The sequence below is a fragment of the Asterias amurensis genome, chromosome 19 (genome assembly GCF_032118995.1).
Source record: "Asterias amurensis chromosome 19, ASM3211899v1".
NCBI classification, from domain to species: domain Eukaryota; kingdom Metazoa; phylum Echinodermata; class Asteroidea; order Forcipulatida; family Asteriidae; genus Asterias; species Asterias amurensis.
The window spans coordinates 3,272,457-3,290,552 of NC_092666.1; the positions used below are offsets into that span (position 1 = coordinate 3,272,457).

The 18,096-nt window shown below is 38.4% G+C and overlaps 1 protein-coding gene across 1 annotated transcript in view; it reads left to right on the plus strand.

The window, feature by feature from the left end:
• The window catches only part of LOC139951589 (short transient receptor potential channel 4-like), a 94,578-nt gene that overhangs the window by 59,948 nt on the left and 16,534 nt on the right, over positions 1 to 18,096 (plus strand). The window lies entirely within an intron of this gene.

Sequence of the window (18,096 nt, forward strand, 5' to 3'; positions counted from 1 at the left end):
ATTTATGGTCAAACGATTTTGCTTTCGTCTATTTTGTCCATTGTTGTTTTACCCTTTCGGCCATTCAATTATCTTCGCTTGATTTGATTGGCGAGTGCTTTTTGTTGCTTTTGTCTGTTTCACCAGTCAGTAAAAAAAACGCGACGGACCCAGCTAAAATTGCCTTCGATAAATATTAGCAAAAGTTACACAAAGATTGTCACGCATTGAAATTGATTTGATATTTAATTATGCATGAACGGGGAAAGAAAATTAACAACTGATGCAGGGCGACCTTGTAATAGTTTATGTGGTAGCTTCGCAATGATCCATTGCTGATAACAACATATTTTGTAGCGTATTTGCGCGCCCGTATTGTTTATAACTCGGTCAAATTATTGTATTCAGATGCCTTCAGAAACTATATTTCTGCTATATTTTATCAATGTTAGCTACTAGTTTATGGCCAAGGTTATTGTGATAGCTTTGAGATGATATGCTCGCTGATTACACAATCTATTGTAGCGTGTTGGCGTGCCCGTATTTTTTATAACTCGGTGAAAATATTGCTTTCAGATGCCTTCAAAAAAATAGATGTCTGCTATATGTTAACAATATAAGCTAATAGTTTTTAATGTATGTTCTCCTGACCAAGGTTTTTCTTTTGTGGCGTGTTTGCGTGCCCGTATTATTTTCTAACTCGGTGAAATTATAGCATTCAGATGGTTTCAAAAACTAGATGTCTGCTGTATTTATTTTATCAATACAGCTATAACTGTTATTTATAATAAAGCTATTACTGGCCAATGTGTATGTTGTAGCATCGCAATGATACGCTCGCTGATTACAAAATATATTGCATTGGTTGGTGTGCATTTCTAACACGGTCTATTATAGCGTTCAAGTTCCTTCCAAAATATATGTCTGCTATCTGACCAATGTTTTTAATTTGGTGTAGCTTTTCAATGATATACTCGCTGGTGACAAAATCTATCGTAAAGTGTTTGTGCATGCCCGCATCATTCACAACTCGGCCACACTACAGCGTTAAGGAGCCATAAAAGATGGTTGTTATATTATTTGATCAATGGTTGCAACATAATTTGAAATTAAAGTCACCTGGAAGTGGTATTTTTTCAAAGTAAAGCTTTTGTCACTATATATGTGTTTGGATGAGTTGAATGTGAATAAACAGTTAACTAAGGTTTAAAAAATCAGTTCTTATGTTGTTTACAAATTTAAGAGTATACCCCGACCCGAGAGGGCACTGTTCGTGACATCAATCGAGGCAGACTTTGCCTGTAATGCGTAGAGTAAACACAATTGCAAAACACATGTACGGATCAAGTCGTGAGTTTGTACGTTTCAAAAAAATAAAAATAAAAAAAATTTCCGGCAATGCCGACCAGGTGTATTGCTGCTGAATGCAGAAATGTACCAACTCACAACTTGGACGTACATGTACTTTGCACGTGTGTTTACTAGACGCATTGCAGGCAAAGTCTGCCTTGAATGACGTCACAAAAGGGGTAGGCGGAGTCAGCCCCCCAAACAACTTTATATATTTTTTAAACATATAAATCGTGACAAACAATTACTAAAAAAATTGTTTTAGTGTTCGTAAGCATATACTCTTATGTTTGAAAGAAAAAAAATTATATTTCCAGGTGACTTTAAAGGTTTTCCGGTTTTTCAACAAAAATACATTATTTTATATAAAACCGTGAGTGGACTTTTCGTTCTCTTGTCTGAGTGAATTTGAACGAACATCATTCAACTGTGTAACGCATGTAAAAGAACCCAGTGCACTTATCGAAAAGAGAAGGGGTTCGACCCCGTGTTTCTGGCTGTGGCTGCTGTATGCGCCATAGCACCTTGTAAACTCTTATAATGTGCTAAATAATTGGGTCAAAGAATTCATCACTGCAACAACTTATCTTTCTGAGTGTTTGTTTTTACTCAGCGCCTTGAGTACCTTGTTTGGTAGATACGTGCGCTATATAAGACTTTGATATTATTATTATTATTAACTGAGTTGAAAGTACCCGTCTTCCACGTTAAAAAAAGTCGTTTGCCATATGGCTCTTTGCAAGAGTGGTATGTCTCATAAAACGAGTGTTTTTTTTCCTCACTCTTTTACATTAGGAGAGCTCATTTTCACACTCCGCTCATTCAGTTTATTTTTAAAAAGAATGCTCCGAATTAAAAGAATGACAGATACAAAAATATTTGTCTAAGAGCAACCATAAGGAAAACTTGTTCAGCTATTGGAAGTGAATGCTATTTTATAGGGACATTTGAAACTAATTATTCCATAGTTTCAACTTGCATTGTTAAGTGCAGATTGCTGTACTGTTTTGCTAGATAATCCATTTATATAGAATGGTTTATTAAAAAATGTCATAAGCAGCCACATGCTGAATTGCAACAATTTACAATAAAAAGGGATGAACAATACAAAACTTGATAAAAAAGTTAAACAAATTACATTAAAATTTGACATTAGAAATTTCCTGATAAAAGAAAATAAGGGACATAACCAGTTAGGAAATAAAAAAATATTACTTGTAGACAAATTGAAAGGGTAAGAACTGCAAAAACTGCAATAATTATAGTGTGAGAGTTACTGAGAATTAAAAAGATTTATTAAATAAGGGACAGCACTATCTCTGAGTCTACATAGTCTTTAGGCTGATATACATATATCAAATTAGTTTTGCGAAGAACCCTGTGATTTTTGGGGGGTGGGAGGAGGTGCGACATAGTCTGTTTAGCAGTTAACTCTGAGGCAAATTTTGAACACAGTGACCTGCGTCGATTGCTTAGACTTGGTAAATTAAGAGACTCTAATGCACTACGGTAGTCATTGTAAACATAGTAAACATCCCCTAAAATAAGCTTGATGACACGCCTCTGGATTCTTTCCAATTGTTGCACATGTTGTTGAGTTAGTGCACCATTCCAAAGTGGTACTGCATATTAAGGAGTTTACAGCTTTTTAGGAGTTTACAGCTTTGCTTGGGGAAAGTAGTGTGATCCACCTTAAAATATTAACAATAATTTATTCTGTTTCTCGATTGGCAATTTCCAGGGATAAAAAAGGTATAACATTCAAATTAAGTCACATTTGACATTTGCTTGTCGGGCGCCAGCTGGACAGATGCTATTCGAAATGACTTGCAGTAAACAGCCACGGTTTCAAAATTAGATACCCTACGACCGTTTCCAGTTATCACCACACACTGCAACGGTATGGTGCTTGAAATGATTTACAGTAAACAGCCACGATTTTACAATAAGATAACCTACGACTGTTTCCAGTTGTCACCACACAATGAAAGATGGGTAACATAAAAAGCGATCCACAAGAAAAAGTAACTAAGTAGTGATAGTAAAGGCTAAGCATTAAACAGTAAACAGCCATGATTTTATAACTATGCACCCTACGACTGTGTTATAGTTGTCACCATCACACACACTGATGAAAAAGTCACTTTAGTAGCGACGATAAATAGAGTATAAATCTGCGTATAGAGAGACGCATCATTTCACAGACAGTCCTACATTTGTGTTATGAAAAGGCAGAGCAATTACGTGTGATTTACTGCACAGTCGAAACCATACATACCTTAGCAATAATAAAGAATAGATGCGCTGATTGCTAGTTGGCATGAAGCTACCTCCGATGCCAAGGTTTTTCGTAAATAAACAGTCTTCTCAATATTTTAATTAAGTCAGTAAATTGCAGAGAGACATTCAAGACATTTATTGGTCAACCAGACTGGGTTCCAGACCACAAAACTGTGTCACCCTGACCACAAAACTGGGTCACCCTGACCCCATAAACTGTTTCACTCTGACCACAAAACTGGGTCACCAAGACCCTAAACTGGGTCACCCAGACCCCAAAACTGAGTCACCCTGACAACAACACTGGATCATCCTGACCAAAAAGCTGGGTTTCCTTGACCCCAAAACTGATCCAGACCCCAAAACTGTGTTACACAGACTCCAAAACTGGGTTACCCAGCCCCCAAAACTTGGTCACCCAGACCCCCAAAATGGTCACCCAGACCCCAAAACTGGGTCACCTAGACCCCAAAACTGGGTCACCTAGACCCCAAAACTGGGTCACCCTGGCCACCAAGACTGGGTCACCCAGAACCTAAAACTGGGTCACCCAAACCACAAAACTGGGTCACCCAGACCCCAAAACTGGTTCAGGCCTATTGGAATCAGGACTCCAATGTCAATTCTGAACCTTCAGTTTTAAAAGGGTAATAATTACAACCCTTTACAATTATTCCAACGAAAATATGATTCCATAATGATAGAGCATTTTAAGCGATAAGTTATTTGGACTTGGTCTATGAAACTTTAATTTTGCAATTAAAACCCTAAGACCGCCAGATGTTCTGTTCTGTACAACGAAAGGTCTGTAGCTGAGCGGAAAGACTGGTCATTAACCGCTATATGACCATCCACTTCTCAAATTATACATAATTTAGTATCCAGTACTTAAAGAATTGGGCCAATTGCTAATCGCAAATCCCATTATATCATGCTATGGCGGCCGCTGACGACGTCTTTGCATGTTGTAATTGTGACGTGTCGTGGCCTGCTGGTCAAGAGCACCAGACTCAAGCTCTGGTGTTTCTGATCAGCAGAGTGTAGATTCGAATGCCCAGCCGTGAAACGTGTATCCTTAAGCAAGGCGCTTAATAATGATGCTGCGTGCTTCGGATGGGACTTGGCTGTTGGTTCCGTGTGTTGCGTAACGCACGTAAAAGAACCCAGGGAACTTATCGAAAAGAGAAGGGGTTCATCCCGGTGTTCCTGGTTTGATTGGCAGCATATTGCGCCACAGCACCTTGTTAACCATTACATGGTGCTAAGTGAAAGGAGTAGGTCTCATAATTCAAAACGTAGTCCCGCAAACTATGTAGAAAAATACTGAATGTGCGATTAGAAACAACCGTATTAGGTGCCTAGAAACGATGTGTATGAACATTCTTATTATATCCCCATTGTCTTTACAACCTTGTACCATAGCTAGGCTCGTACACACTGCACAGCTCATATACCTTGATGTCTTAAGTTGGACCACACAACACTTTATAGAGGGGTTGTCAATCAACAGGGGTTAGTGATTTGGTTTGAAGGGGGACAGGACAAAACTCTCCCAGCCTCCTTAGTGTAAATAAACGATAGCCATGAGCAACCAGTTTAGATGAAACCTTACTATAAAACTTAATTAATTATAAGCCAACAAATAAGCCTAAATTAACCCAGGCAACTGGAAATGTAAACAACACACTAAGTAACTAGACACACTGTCAGATTAGGTCTAATAAAGATATTTTTGCTGATTTCCCAGGTCGAAATTCCAGTTGAACCTAGTTAAACTGGATTTAACTGGAACTAGTTGAAACCACTTGATAAACTAGTTAAACACAGTTAAAACCAGTTGGTTTAATATGGAAAATGGACAGAGACCAACTGGTTTATAATTTCAACCTAGTTGAACACAGTTAAACCTAGTCCAAACCAGTTGGTTAATATGGAAAATGGACGAGTTTGATCACTACCCAGTTGAACCAGTTGACCCCAGTTAACTAGGTTCAACTGGAATTTTGACCTGGGTTGCCCTTTAGAAAAAGTCTAAGTAAGAATTTCAAAATATAATCTCAGAATCTTGGAATGGCTTTCATTGCTTGCCATTCTACTGAATCTGCAACGACCCATAGTTGCCAGAATTCTTTCTCAAAAGATACTTTGAAAAAAATACGCCAAATTCCAGGCTTGTATCATATCAACAGAGTGTGGGTTTGAGTCCCGGTTGTGTCACTTGTCTTTGAGTAAGACACTTTACCACTACATTGTCCTTCCCATGTGATATTTAGCCGTATTTCCAATGAACTAAGCTGGGCAGGGAACGTAAAACAAAAGAACACAGAACATGTATCATGGTTGTGTATGAACCCTAGTGTTTCTGGTTCACATAGCTAAGCACCCTTGTCAGGTTTTATCATGCTTGCGAGCTACATGTACAGTGAATACGTTCAGTTATGAGGCATCCTTGGTTTCCTTAGGGAAAAAAAAAACAAGAATGCTAATAGAAGGATAAACCCTGTTGTTTCTGGTGTGTATATATATAGACCATGTGAACTTTGATTATAAGAAGTGTGACCTTGTGCACTCTTTGAGTATTCTGGCAGGCAAGATACTACACAGGTCCTATGGGAAAGTAGACATTTTGTGTCATAATTTCCTCATAAATCCAAGAATTATGAAAGTAAAAACTGGACAAGTTTTGAGATATGCCCCCTTTCATCATATCAAAAGTGTCACTAATCACATCGTCTATTTGCAAGCATCCTTGTTTACAGGTTTCCCCAGGTTTGTGATGAGCTACAGTTATAAAGTTAAATGGCCCGAGGCATCCTTGGTTTCATTACCAGAAATAAAACAATGATAGGGCTTAACCCCGGTGTTTCTGGTTCACTTAGCAAGTACATGTACCCCTGTCTACAATGTTCCCTCATGCTTGCGACATACAGTGATGAAGTTTAGTTGATTGATTATAATTTTATTTGATTTAGAAAGCAAAGCTTGTAAAGTCGAGGCCCCTCCCTGTTACATTTATAACATAAATTAGAAAACAGAAACAAATGTTTGAACGGAGATCATTTAAAAACAAAGACAGTCACAGGTGGCTGCTCCAGAAGCTCAAAATAACATGAATGTATTCAAGCTTAACATTTTACACCCTTCCCGTTTGACTTTAATTGAGAGAAATTTCCGGAACAGTTTCTCTTTGCACACTGACAAATTACTTTCCTCAGCTTTCTTCCTCCCCAAGGAACTGAGTCAATCAACGGCTTGATACCTGGGCTTGGTGCTCGCTCATCCGCTCACATGAATGTTGAGAATAATTCATTTCAGGTTGTACGTCATTGGGGGAATTAAACTTAAAGGCACTGGACACTATTGGTAATGTTACTCAAAATAATTATTGGCATAAAACCTTTCTCGGTGACGAGTAATGGGGAGAGGTTGATGGTATAAAACATTGTGAGAAACGGCTCCCTCCGAAGTGCAAGGTAAAGGTGAAAGAAGTAATTTTCCACGAATTTGATTTCAAGACCTCAGATTTAGAACTTGAGGTCTCGAAATCAACCATCTAAACGCACACAACTTCGTGTGATAAGGGTTGTTTTTTATTTCATTATTGTCTCGCAACTTCGATGACCGATTGAGCTCAAATTTTCACAGGTTTGTTATTTTATGCATATGTTGAGATACACCAACTGTGAAGGCTAGTCTTTGACAATTACCAATAGTGTCCACTGCCTTTAAAGGCACTGGACACTATTGGTAATATTACTCAAAATAATTGTTAGCATAAAAACTTACTTGGTGACGAGCAATGGAGAGCTGTTGATAGTATAACACATTATGAGAAACAGCTCACTCTGAAGTAAAGTAGTTCTTGAGAGAGAGAGGTAATTTGTCACTAAAATATTTGAACTGAATTTGAGACCTCAGCTGAGGTCTCGAATTCAAGCAACTGAAAACGACAAGGGTGTTTTTTTCTTCCATAATTCTCTCGCAACTTCGGCGACCAATTGGGATCAAATTATCACAGGTTTGTTAATTTATGCATATGTTGAGATACACCAAGTGAGAAGACTGGTCTTACCAAAAGTGTCTAGTGGCTTTAAAGGCACAATACAGAATTGGATTTTGCTAACAAAAAAGTTGCCGGCAATGTCAGCACTTTTTGTTATGGAAAAAAAATCAAATTTGTCCTTTCTCTCCCTAGCACGGTCTCAATTTATTATTTCAGGCGGTACTGTAATTAGCTTTCACTTTGAAGGTTGATGAAAAGATTGGACATATTTGACATCTCTCTTTCAACTCGATTAATTTTCTTTCAGCATCGGTTCTGGATCCCCTTCATAACAACACTACAGGGCAAAGAATTAATCAATCGAGAAATGTACCGCTCCTCAACGTCAGTTAACAAACTTTAAAGCACTGGACACCTACATGTAGTGTAATTGTCAAAGACCAGTATTCTCACTTGGTGTCCCAATATAATGCATAAAATAACAAACCAGTGAAAATTTTGGGTCAATTTTGGTCATTAAGTTTGCAAGAGAATAATGAAAGAAAAACACCCTTGTTGCACAAATTAATGTGTGTTCTTTCAAAGTCTAATAAAAGGCTTCGGGCCTTAAGTCTTTAACTAGTTGAGTGAGAAAATACCTCTTTCTCAAAATGTACTTACTTCAGAGGGAGCCATTTCTCACGATGTTTTATAATATCAACAGCTCGATTGGTCGCCGAAGTTCCGATATAATGATGGAAGAAAAAACACTGTTGTCACACACGTTTCAGATGCTTGAATTCGAGACCTCAGCTTAGGTCTCCAGTTGAGTTCAAATACTTAAGTGAGAAATAACCTCTCTCTCAAAAACTACTTTTCTTCAGAGGGAGCCGTTTCTCACATTATTTGTACTATCAACAACTCCGTGACCATTGCTTGTTACCAAGTCAGTTTTTTTGCTAACAATCATTTCGAGTATTTACCAATAGTGTCTAGTGCCTTTAATATCTTGGCCTACCGATATAGTTTCCCGAACCCAAGCTCTTGTATTGTCAGCAGCTGCGACTGTGTAGGCTCGAGTCTCGGTCATGACACTTGAGCAAGGCACATAAGTACCACTCTTTGCTTGTCCACTTTTTGGATGACATGTGACCAACTTAAAGACACTGGACACTATTGGTAATTGTCAAAGACCAGTCTTGCCACTTAGTGTATCTCAACATGAATAAGAAACCTGTGAAAGTTTGAGCTCAATTGGTCGTCGAAGTTGCGAGATGTTAATGAAAGAATAAAATCAACCTTGTCCTACGAAGTTGTGTGCTTTCAGATGCTTGATTTCGAAACCTCAAATTCTAAATAAGAGGTCTTGAAATCAAATTTGTGGAAAATAACTTTCTTCTCGAAAACTACGTCACTTCAGAGGGAGCTGTTTCTCACAATGTTTTAGACTATCAACCTCTCCCCATTACTCGTAGTCAAGTAAGGTTTTATGTAAATAATTATTTTGAGTAAATAGTGTCCAGTGCGTTTAAACCTTTCTGCGAATTTCCAGTTTAAAACAAAATACATGATTGGTTGCTTCCCAGCATGAATCCTTTCTCAGGCATCTATGAAAGCATTCAATTAAAAAACTGTGCTTTTTTAAAGTTATTCTCTAACACCTTCGCCAGTGAGCCTACATTTATACGGTGGCACGGTTGGCTTGTGCGTAAAGCGATCGCCTCTCACCAAGGTGACCCCGGTTCAATTCCTGGCCGGGGGCCATAATGTGAGTTGAGCTGTGCGTTGGTTCTCTGCTGTGCCACGAGGGTTTTCCCAGACTGTCCGGTTTTCCTCCCTCAGGAAAAAAATCAAACACTTTCGATCTTGGCTGTGCTCCGTGGTCATAATGGGTTGATGTGGCTGGCAGCCAAAGGTGCCCTTGCATGCCTGCTTCTCGAACACGTTGTAGCCGCATCCTTCGCCCCCCAAATTATTATTTACACAAGTTTGTTGTGTTATGCGGTATGTTCTGATACACCAAGTGAGGATACTGTGTTTTGTTTGACAATTACCAAAGGTAAACCTTGCCTTTAAGGACAACTTATAATATTTCCACGTTATTTTTTAGGTCACGTACACGCTCTACTGGTTTAAAATGGTCTGTTTACCACATTGACCCCCTAAGGTGCTGATAACTAGACGCGATAAATGTCTAGTCAGCGGGGGGGGGGGGGGGGGGGGGGGGGCTTCATGATCTCCATTTGAACCACTTCACGCGCCACTGCACATAGCTTATTAATCGAGTGGCTCCACTAAAGATTTGATGGACATTAATGTATTTAGAGGGGTTTGTTATGAACGCTTTGCGAGTGACGAAACACATGAAAAGCTCTTTTTACACAACAGTAATTTAACGGGGGACCCTTGCTTGATTTCAGCAAAGTTGTGAAGTTTTACTAATTGCACTTCTTGTGTAAGGACAGCAGTTTTTAAAGGCAGTGGACACTATTGGTAATTACTCAAAATAATTATTAGCAGAAAACCTTTCTTTGTGACAAGTAATGGGGAGAGGTTGATAGTATAAACATTGTGAGAAACGGCTCCCTCTGAAGTGCCATAGTTTTCGAGAAAGAAGTAATTTTCCACGAATTTGATATCGAGACCTTAGATTTAGAACTTGCGGTCTCGAAATCAACCATTTCTAAACGCGCACAACTTTGTGTGACAAGTTTTTTTTTGGTTATTTTATGCTTATGTTGAGATATACTAACTGTGAAGGCTAGTCTTTGACAATTACCAATAGTGTCCACTGCCTTTAAACAACAGCATACACTTTGTTGTCCTTCCACACAAGGTACAGCTTCGCAACCTGGCTAAATTTAAGCAAGGGAACCTTGCTAAAATGATGTCGTATGAAAAGGGTTACATACTCAACCGAGGTAAACTTTCCAGAAAATGTGTTCCTCAAAACTCACGTTTCATTTTTGAATTGAAGTAATACTCGTACAAAGGAAACTGTAGTTGAAAATATGAACCCGTGATCACTACTTTAATACTGATCCCAACTTTGCAATTAGTGGAATGAGAGATTTACTTTCATCCCCTTTATAATTGCTAACAACTGAACCAAAAAAAGCCACAGTTTCACTGTCATTTTTGTGCCTTATCTTTATACAATCCTGGTCACATCTTTTCAATTAGTAAAATGGGAGATTTACTCACATCCAGTCTATAATTGCTTTTCAACATCTCCATTGTAATAACAAGTGAAATCACCAGCTGAAGTTTAACTGTCATTTCGTGTTCAATATATCGATTCCAAAATACTGATCCCAATTTGCAATTAGTAAACAAAAGGATCCACTTCAACAATTTAAAATACGCTAAATTGTATGCATTCAACATTTAAAGGCACTGGACACTATTTGTAATTATTCAAAATAATTGTTAGCATGAAAACTAATTTATTCACGAGCAAAGGAGAGCTGTTGACAGAATAAAACATTGTGAGAAATGTCTCCCTCTGAAGTTTTTGAGAAAGCGGTAATTTCTCACTCAAATACCAAAAGACTATCAGGCCAACAAAATAAATTGTAGGCATTTGAAAGCACATGAATTTGTGCGACAAGGTTTTTTTTTATGTCATTATTCTCCTGCAACTTTGATGACCAAATTGAGTAAAAATAATTATTTTAAGCATATTTTCGATACACCAAAAAAAAATACTGGCCTTTCTACCAAAGATGCGCAATGCCCTTTAAGTATTGTCAGTAGGGCCTACATGTATGTTCAATTAAAACAACACAAAACAAGCAAATCCCAGATTTGATCTAGATCAGTATCGCATGGCTGACCAATGTAATTTGTTAACAAATCCCACCATGCCAGATGGGCTGGTAGAGATTAAAGGATTGTGTCCAATTCTGGAAAGGTCATTAAATGTATCGGCGTAATCCACTCGCTGGACATGGTTGGGCAGAGCAAGCGATTTGTATGCCAATTCTGATCAACAATCATTTGTGACTTCATTGTTTAACCAGATATGAGAATTGATGACACTGCAAACTTCTTACAAAAACATTCTCTTGCAGACAATCAGAGCATACTGATCGAAACGTTGAGCTTGTTGTTTATAACCACTGGTTCAACCTGAATACTATCATAGTGTATTAATTGAAACGTCGAGTTACAACATATTTTTTGTTGTTGCAGAAGGGGGATCTGATTGCACTCTGCGTTAATAACTTGGAATGGTCAGACCATGAAATCATTGCGTTTGCTTTAAAAGGGTGTGGCAATATAACTCCTTCATTAAGACAACGGGGCCAAGTTGTCTTCTTGACTCCAATGCGGCATTTGGTTGTCCTTTATCAAATAGGTATAAGGGCTTAACCAAACCGAGCTAAATGTGTCATATTAGAATACACCTCATGTAAATTAGTATTATGGAGTGGCATCATGGTCCCTTGATTGGCACAGAGCGTTCATGTTACCACTCCTTGACTTCATGACGTCACTTTGACTTCGTTGTAGCTACACTGGTTGTCCTTTATCAAACAGGTATACAGCCTTACAAGTTAACCGAGCTATACATGTCTTGAAAGCTGTTAGAATACACCTCCATAGCAATAGGGAGTGGCAAATGGCACCCATAATGGGGTGATCGAAAAGCCATGTTACCACTCCTTGACTTCATGACGTCTCTTTAACTTCAAGGTGGCCATTGGTTGCCCTTTATCAAACAAGTATACAGACTTGACAAACTAACCGAGCTAATCGTGTCTTTAAAGCTGTTATAATACACCTCATTCGCAAAGGGAGTGGCACAATGGCACCCTTGATGGGTGTATCGAGCGGTCACGTCACCACACCTTGACTTCATGACCACACCTTGACTTCATGAAGTCACTTTGGCTTCGAGGCAGCCATTGGTTGTCCTTTATCAAACAGATAAGGGCTCGTCAAACTAACCGAGCTAGACGTGTCTTTAAAGCTGTTAGAATACACCCCTTTTTATTTTTTAGTAAAAGGAGTGGCATCATGTCCCCCTTATGGGGTATTGAGCGGTCATGTTACCACACCTTGACTTCATGACGTCACTTTGACTTCAAGATGGCAATTGATTGTCCTTTATTAAACAGGTTTACAGGCTTGCCAAATTGACTTATAGCTAGACATGTCTTTAAAGCTGTTAGAATACACCTCCATGCAATGTACTTTTCTAGCAATAGGGAGTGGCAAATGGCACCCTTGATGAGGATTTCAAGCTTCCATGTTACAATCACTCCTTGACTACGTGACGTCATTTTAACTTCAAGGCGGCAGGTGGTTGTCCTTTATCAAACAAGTATACAAACTTGACAAACTAACCGAGCTAGACGTGTCTTTAAAGCTGTTAGAAAACACCTACTTGCAATGTACTTTTAGCAAAGAAAGTGACAACATGGCACCCTTTATGTGGGTACCAAGCGTTCATGGCGTCAAGTGGTTGTCCTTTATCAAACAGGTATATGCAGGCTTCACAATATCAAAGCTGTTTTAATACACCTCGAGCAATGTACTTAGCACTTGGAATTAAATAGGACAGCCCTTAAGGTGTTAATGCGTTACGAACCGCGTTGGGTAAAGCCACGTCTATTTTGAACCATGTGGCAATAATAGTGCAAGGCAAAGGTGCGTACTTTATTTTCCATTATGTCAGCCTACACTACATTTTTTTTTCTCAAAGCCATGCCATTACACTTGTATATGGCCTTAAAGGCACTGGACACGATTGGTAACTACTCAAAACAATTGTTAGCATAAAAACTTAGTAACGTGCTGTGGAGAGCTGTTGGTAGTATCAAACATTGTGAGAAACGGCTCTCTTTGAAGTAACGTAGCTCTGTAGAAAGAGTTTATTTCTCACTAAAAAATACAAAAAACCTCTGACTTGAAGCTTTTTTGGGAGCATCTGAAAGCACAAAAGTGTGTAACAAGGGTGTTTTGTCAAAGACCGTTGGTTTAACCAAGTGTATCCCAACGTATGCATAAAGTAACAAATCTGTGATAATTTGGACTCAATTGGTCATCGAAGTTGCAAAAGAGTAATGCAAGAAGAAGGGAAAAAAAACCTTGTTGCACAAAATATTTGTGTGCTTTTTCAGATGCATAATAAAAGGCTTCAGGCCTGAAGTCTTTTAAAAGACTACGTTACTTCAGAGGGAGTCGTTTCTCACAATGTTTTATACTACCAACAGCTCTCTATGCTCGTTACCAAGTAAGTTTTTATGCTAACAATTTTTTTGAGTTATGACCAATAGTCGCCATTGCCTTTAAAAGAAGTCATTATACAAGAATGCAGGCTTTGTTTTGTCGCACAGCGCTATATGGGGTTATTTATATGAATTTTCTGCGCGTTGAACATGGAGTGAGAGACAAAGGGTTCGCCCGTCTATAAATTTATTAAATTATAAATGAAGGATTTTGTTTGTCTCGTTGCAGCAGCTAGTCAATGTGGAGTCACGCCGATTGATGCGTTTCCATGGCAATGTGATAATAATAACAACAGGAACTTCATTATGAACACGTCCATTCCTAGACATGTTCCATTTTTGAAGGTGATGGCTAATGGTGTAATGTAATAAATCGGTTGGAATATCTGTCTTGCTGAGACTTGTGAACAATACATTTTCATTACAATAAAATAAGTATGGAAACAAAAATTGTGAAAACGTACCTCACAGAACAACAGAGAATAACTGAAGGCATACAAACTAGCTAGTTGAACATGAGAAGAAACGGACAAAACACGGTAACAACGGTATGCAGGCACTGCTTGAGTATCTTCTTCCAAACTAAGTGGATTTAATCTTCCAAGGCCAAATGACATACCGTCTATCTAATAAAAAGAATATTTGTTGATGTTGAATGTTTTTTTAGAGGGATGAAGTAAAGCAAGTCTGCCTTAAGTTGGCGCCGAACAAAAACGCGCCTATCCATGCACATTATGAAGCTGCCGTACATGATTATGTGATAGGTGACTTGCACGCATCCCCAGAGCACCCCTGGGAAGGGTCTCGACAGCAAACCGCTGGATACACGAAGTCATTAATAACATTCAGGAACGTAATCTATGGCCCTTTTGGAAATGACTGGATTTGGCTTTGGATTCTGCTCAGGCTGGCTTACCCGCCGGTTGTTTTGACTCTTAGGCAAAAACCAATAAATACGGCCGACCCTGGAATTTTTTTTTTTCAAGGGAAGAGATTTTTAATAATTAAAATCTATTTAAGACATAAAAATAAAATAAATGTCATCAAGGAATTACAAACATCTATTTGTTGTGTGTAGCCTTGTTTTATTTTGATATCGAGTAAACTACCGGCTTAATCAATTAGAAAACATTTCATTTTCGTTGCTGAGAGGGGAATAAAAATAAAAATCCCTACCTACCTACCTACCCTATTTTGGGGGGCCCGTTACGCCAACATAACATTTGGTTTATGCCTTATTGTGCTTGCTTTGGGTATACGCACTAATCAGGGCTTGAGTCGAGAGAACGGAGCCTCAAGCCAAAGTTGTGGTTTCGAAAAGGACCAAATCGGTGTTATGGTCGAGTGGTTTAAAGCATGGAGTTCAAGTTAAATGTCAGTGGGATTTGAAACTTTGCATGGTGGAAATATGATAATATTTAAAGGTAAGGTTTGCTGTAACATTATTTAAAAAAAAAACATGCAAGTTGCCAGACACACAAGGCCTGAAGGCCACTTCAAGGTGTGAGCTACAATTTTTGTTTTCTAAAGCCGTTGCCACCTACTCCTAAGGCTGAAACAGGGTTACCCCTTTTACAGTCAATACGGATGTAGGTTTGGGTATCATCAGTCCGAAGCCTGGCCGGTAGAGCAGAAAGCGCTGTCTCTCCAATTTTGCGTAGCAAGTGTGACGACCGGGATTCGAACCCACACTCTGCTGATCAAACACCAGAGCTTGAATCCCGTGCTCTTAACCGCTAGGCCATGACACGCCACAAATGATAATCTCTAAGTGAGTTGGGGTGGTTCTGAAAAGAACCGTTGGTTTCAACTCTGATAAATTGTATACGATTAAAGGTCATCGGATTGTGGGTTCCAACCCCAGTCATGACACTTAGTCTCTGGGTGTCATGGCCGAGTGATTTAGAGCATCGAATTCAAGTTCTCGTGGTAAAGTCATCAGAGTGTGGGTTCGAATCCCGTTCCATGACACTAAGTAATGTCTGGGTGCAATGGCCGAGTGGTTTTGAGCATCGAATTCAATTTCTGGTGAAAATAGAGAAAAAAAACATGATCAACAGTCTCCGAAAAAGACTTGTGCATTTTCCCTCTTATAAGAAATCTCACAGAAGAAAAGGCATATCTGAATGTTCACGTCTTTGTGACCGTAAGACATTAAGAAAACATAACCAACAGTCATCTAAAAATAGACAAATGCATCCTCCCTTTTATAAGAAATCTTAAAAAAGAAAAGGCATCATGTTCACATCTTTGTGATTTAAAGACACTGAGAAAGCATGATCAACAGTCATCAAAAAAGACAAATGCATCTTCCAATTCGTAAGAAATCTCAAAGAAGAAAAGGCATCTGCTGTTCACATCTTTGTGGCCGTAAGACACTGAGAAAAACATGATCAACAGTCATCGAACAAGACTAATGCATCCCTTTTATAAGAAATCTCAAAGAAGAAAAGGCATATCTGATGTTCACGTCTTTGTAACCGTAAGACATTAAGAAAACATAACCAACAGTCATCTAAAAAAAGACAAATGCATCCCTTTTATAAGAAATCTCAAAGAAGAAAAGGCATATCTGATGTTCACGTCTTTGTAACCGTAAGACATTAAGAAAATATAACCAACAGTCATCTAAAAAAAGACAAGTGCATCCTCCCTTTTATAAGAAATCTCAAAAAAGAAAAAGCATCATGCTCACATATTTGTGACTGTAAGACACTGAGAAAAAAAATGATCAACAGTCATCGAAAAAAACTGATACATTTTATCTTTTATAATAAATTAATGACACGCTCTGAAAAGCTTGGGTTGTATTACTTCGACATCAACGCATCCTCAACTACAATCCGTCTGGGAAAAGAAAATTGCCGATGGAGAGGCTACTTTAAGTGTCTTAAGTAATTTGTAAGTATGCAAGGGGAACGTTGTATACTGATAGCTTTTAACACCAGTCATGCACGTCATTATTGATGATGCTGATGGGTCAATGGCATGTTGTGAACTACGGAACACCTCTAGTCTTTTTATACACCTAAAAGTGAAAGTGCTACCGAGGTTTGGTGACAACACTAATAATCAAAATTAATATTCTTTATCCCGATGCAAATTTAACATCTACTATATCGTTGCGGTACCCGCTGCCAAAACATAGGATTCAAACTGCCTCTAGCTACCGGGCAACTTCTGTAGTCTACATGTAGTTGGTAAGACACTGCTATAGAATTGCACGGGTCGTGGGTTCGAATCCCACCCGAGTAACATGCCTGTGATATTTTTGTTCACAGGACTCGGGAAAGTACTAGAGTATACAGTGGTAACACACATCGGTGTATGGGTAAAAAAAAATAAAAAATTAATAAACACTTATTTTGGCGTAATTTCCGATAGATGGGTAAAGAAACATCACATAATAGTTTTTTTTGTCAACCAAACAGTTGCTGGCAGTGTACGCACTTTTTGTAATCCACTATAAACCATATACATAAACTGACAAACCTGTAGAAGTTTGCGATCGATCAGGCATCTGATGGGTAACGAGATAATAGTGAGAAACCAAGTACACATTTTGCATGACATCGATGCAAAACAATAAAATAAATAAATAAAACGCTCACTGAGGGATAAACTCCAAACGCGAAATTAGACTATTTATTTCTCATCTAATATGACATTTCAGACAGTAATATTTCAAGGGATGTTTTCTACTATCATCATCATTAGAACGTGCAAGTTGTATGTAAATCTGTGATCTTAAACAAGTTTTTTTTTTCTTACAAAGTCTTTAATATTCCTTTAAGCAGACAATATTGTTTGCTTAGCAGAAATGAGCAGGACACCATTCACAAATTGTTCACGAGACGTGGTATTGTGGCTGGTAACCTTATTCTAGTAAGCATAAAATGTTGCTGTGCTTAACTGCTTTTTGTGCTATGAAAACACCTTGTGTTGGGTGGCAGATTTCGAAAATTGGCGGGAAGAAATTGTAGGCGTGGCTGGCAGTAAGTTTTTATTGTCATGGTCAGACGTTTCAAATGTCGCGGGTAAATGGTTTAAATGTGACAGTCTTAAGGGGGTTTGGTACTCTTTGTAGATCAAGTTGTTGGCATGACAAGAATTCTTACTCACTGCGAATGAAGATGAATGTAACATAATTTACTTAACGTAATTGTCAAGTTTGAGAGAAAAAGGGAAACCAAAGAGCAATGTTTCCAGGCTTGAAGTCTTTTATTACTTGAGTGAGAAATACCATCTCTCTCAAAAACTACGTTTCTC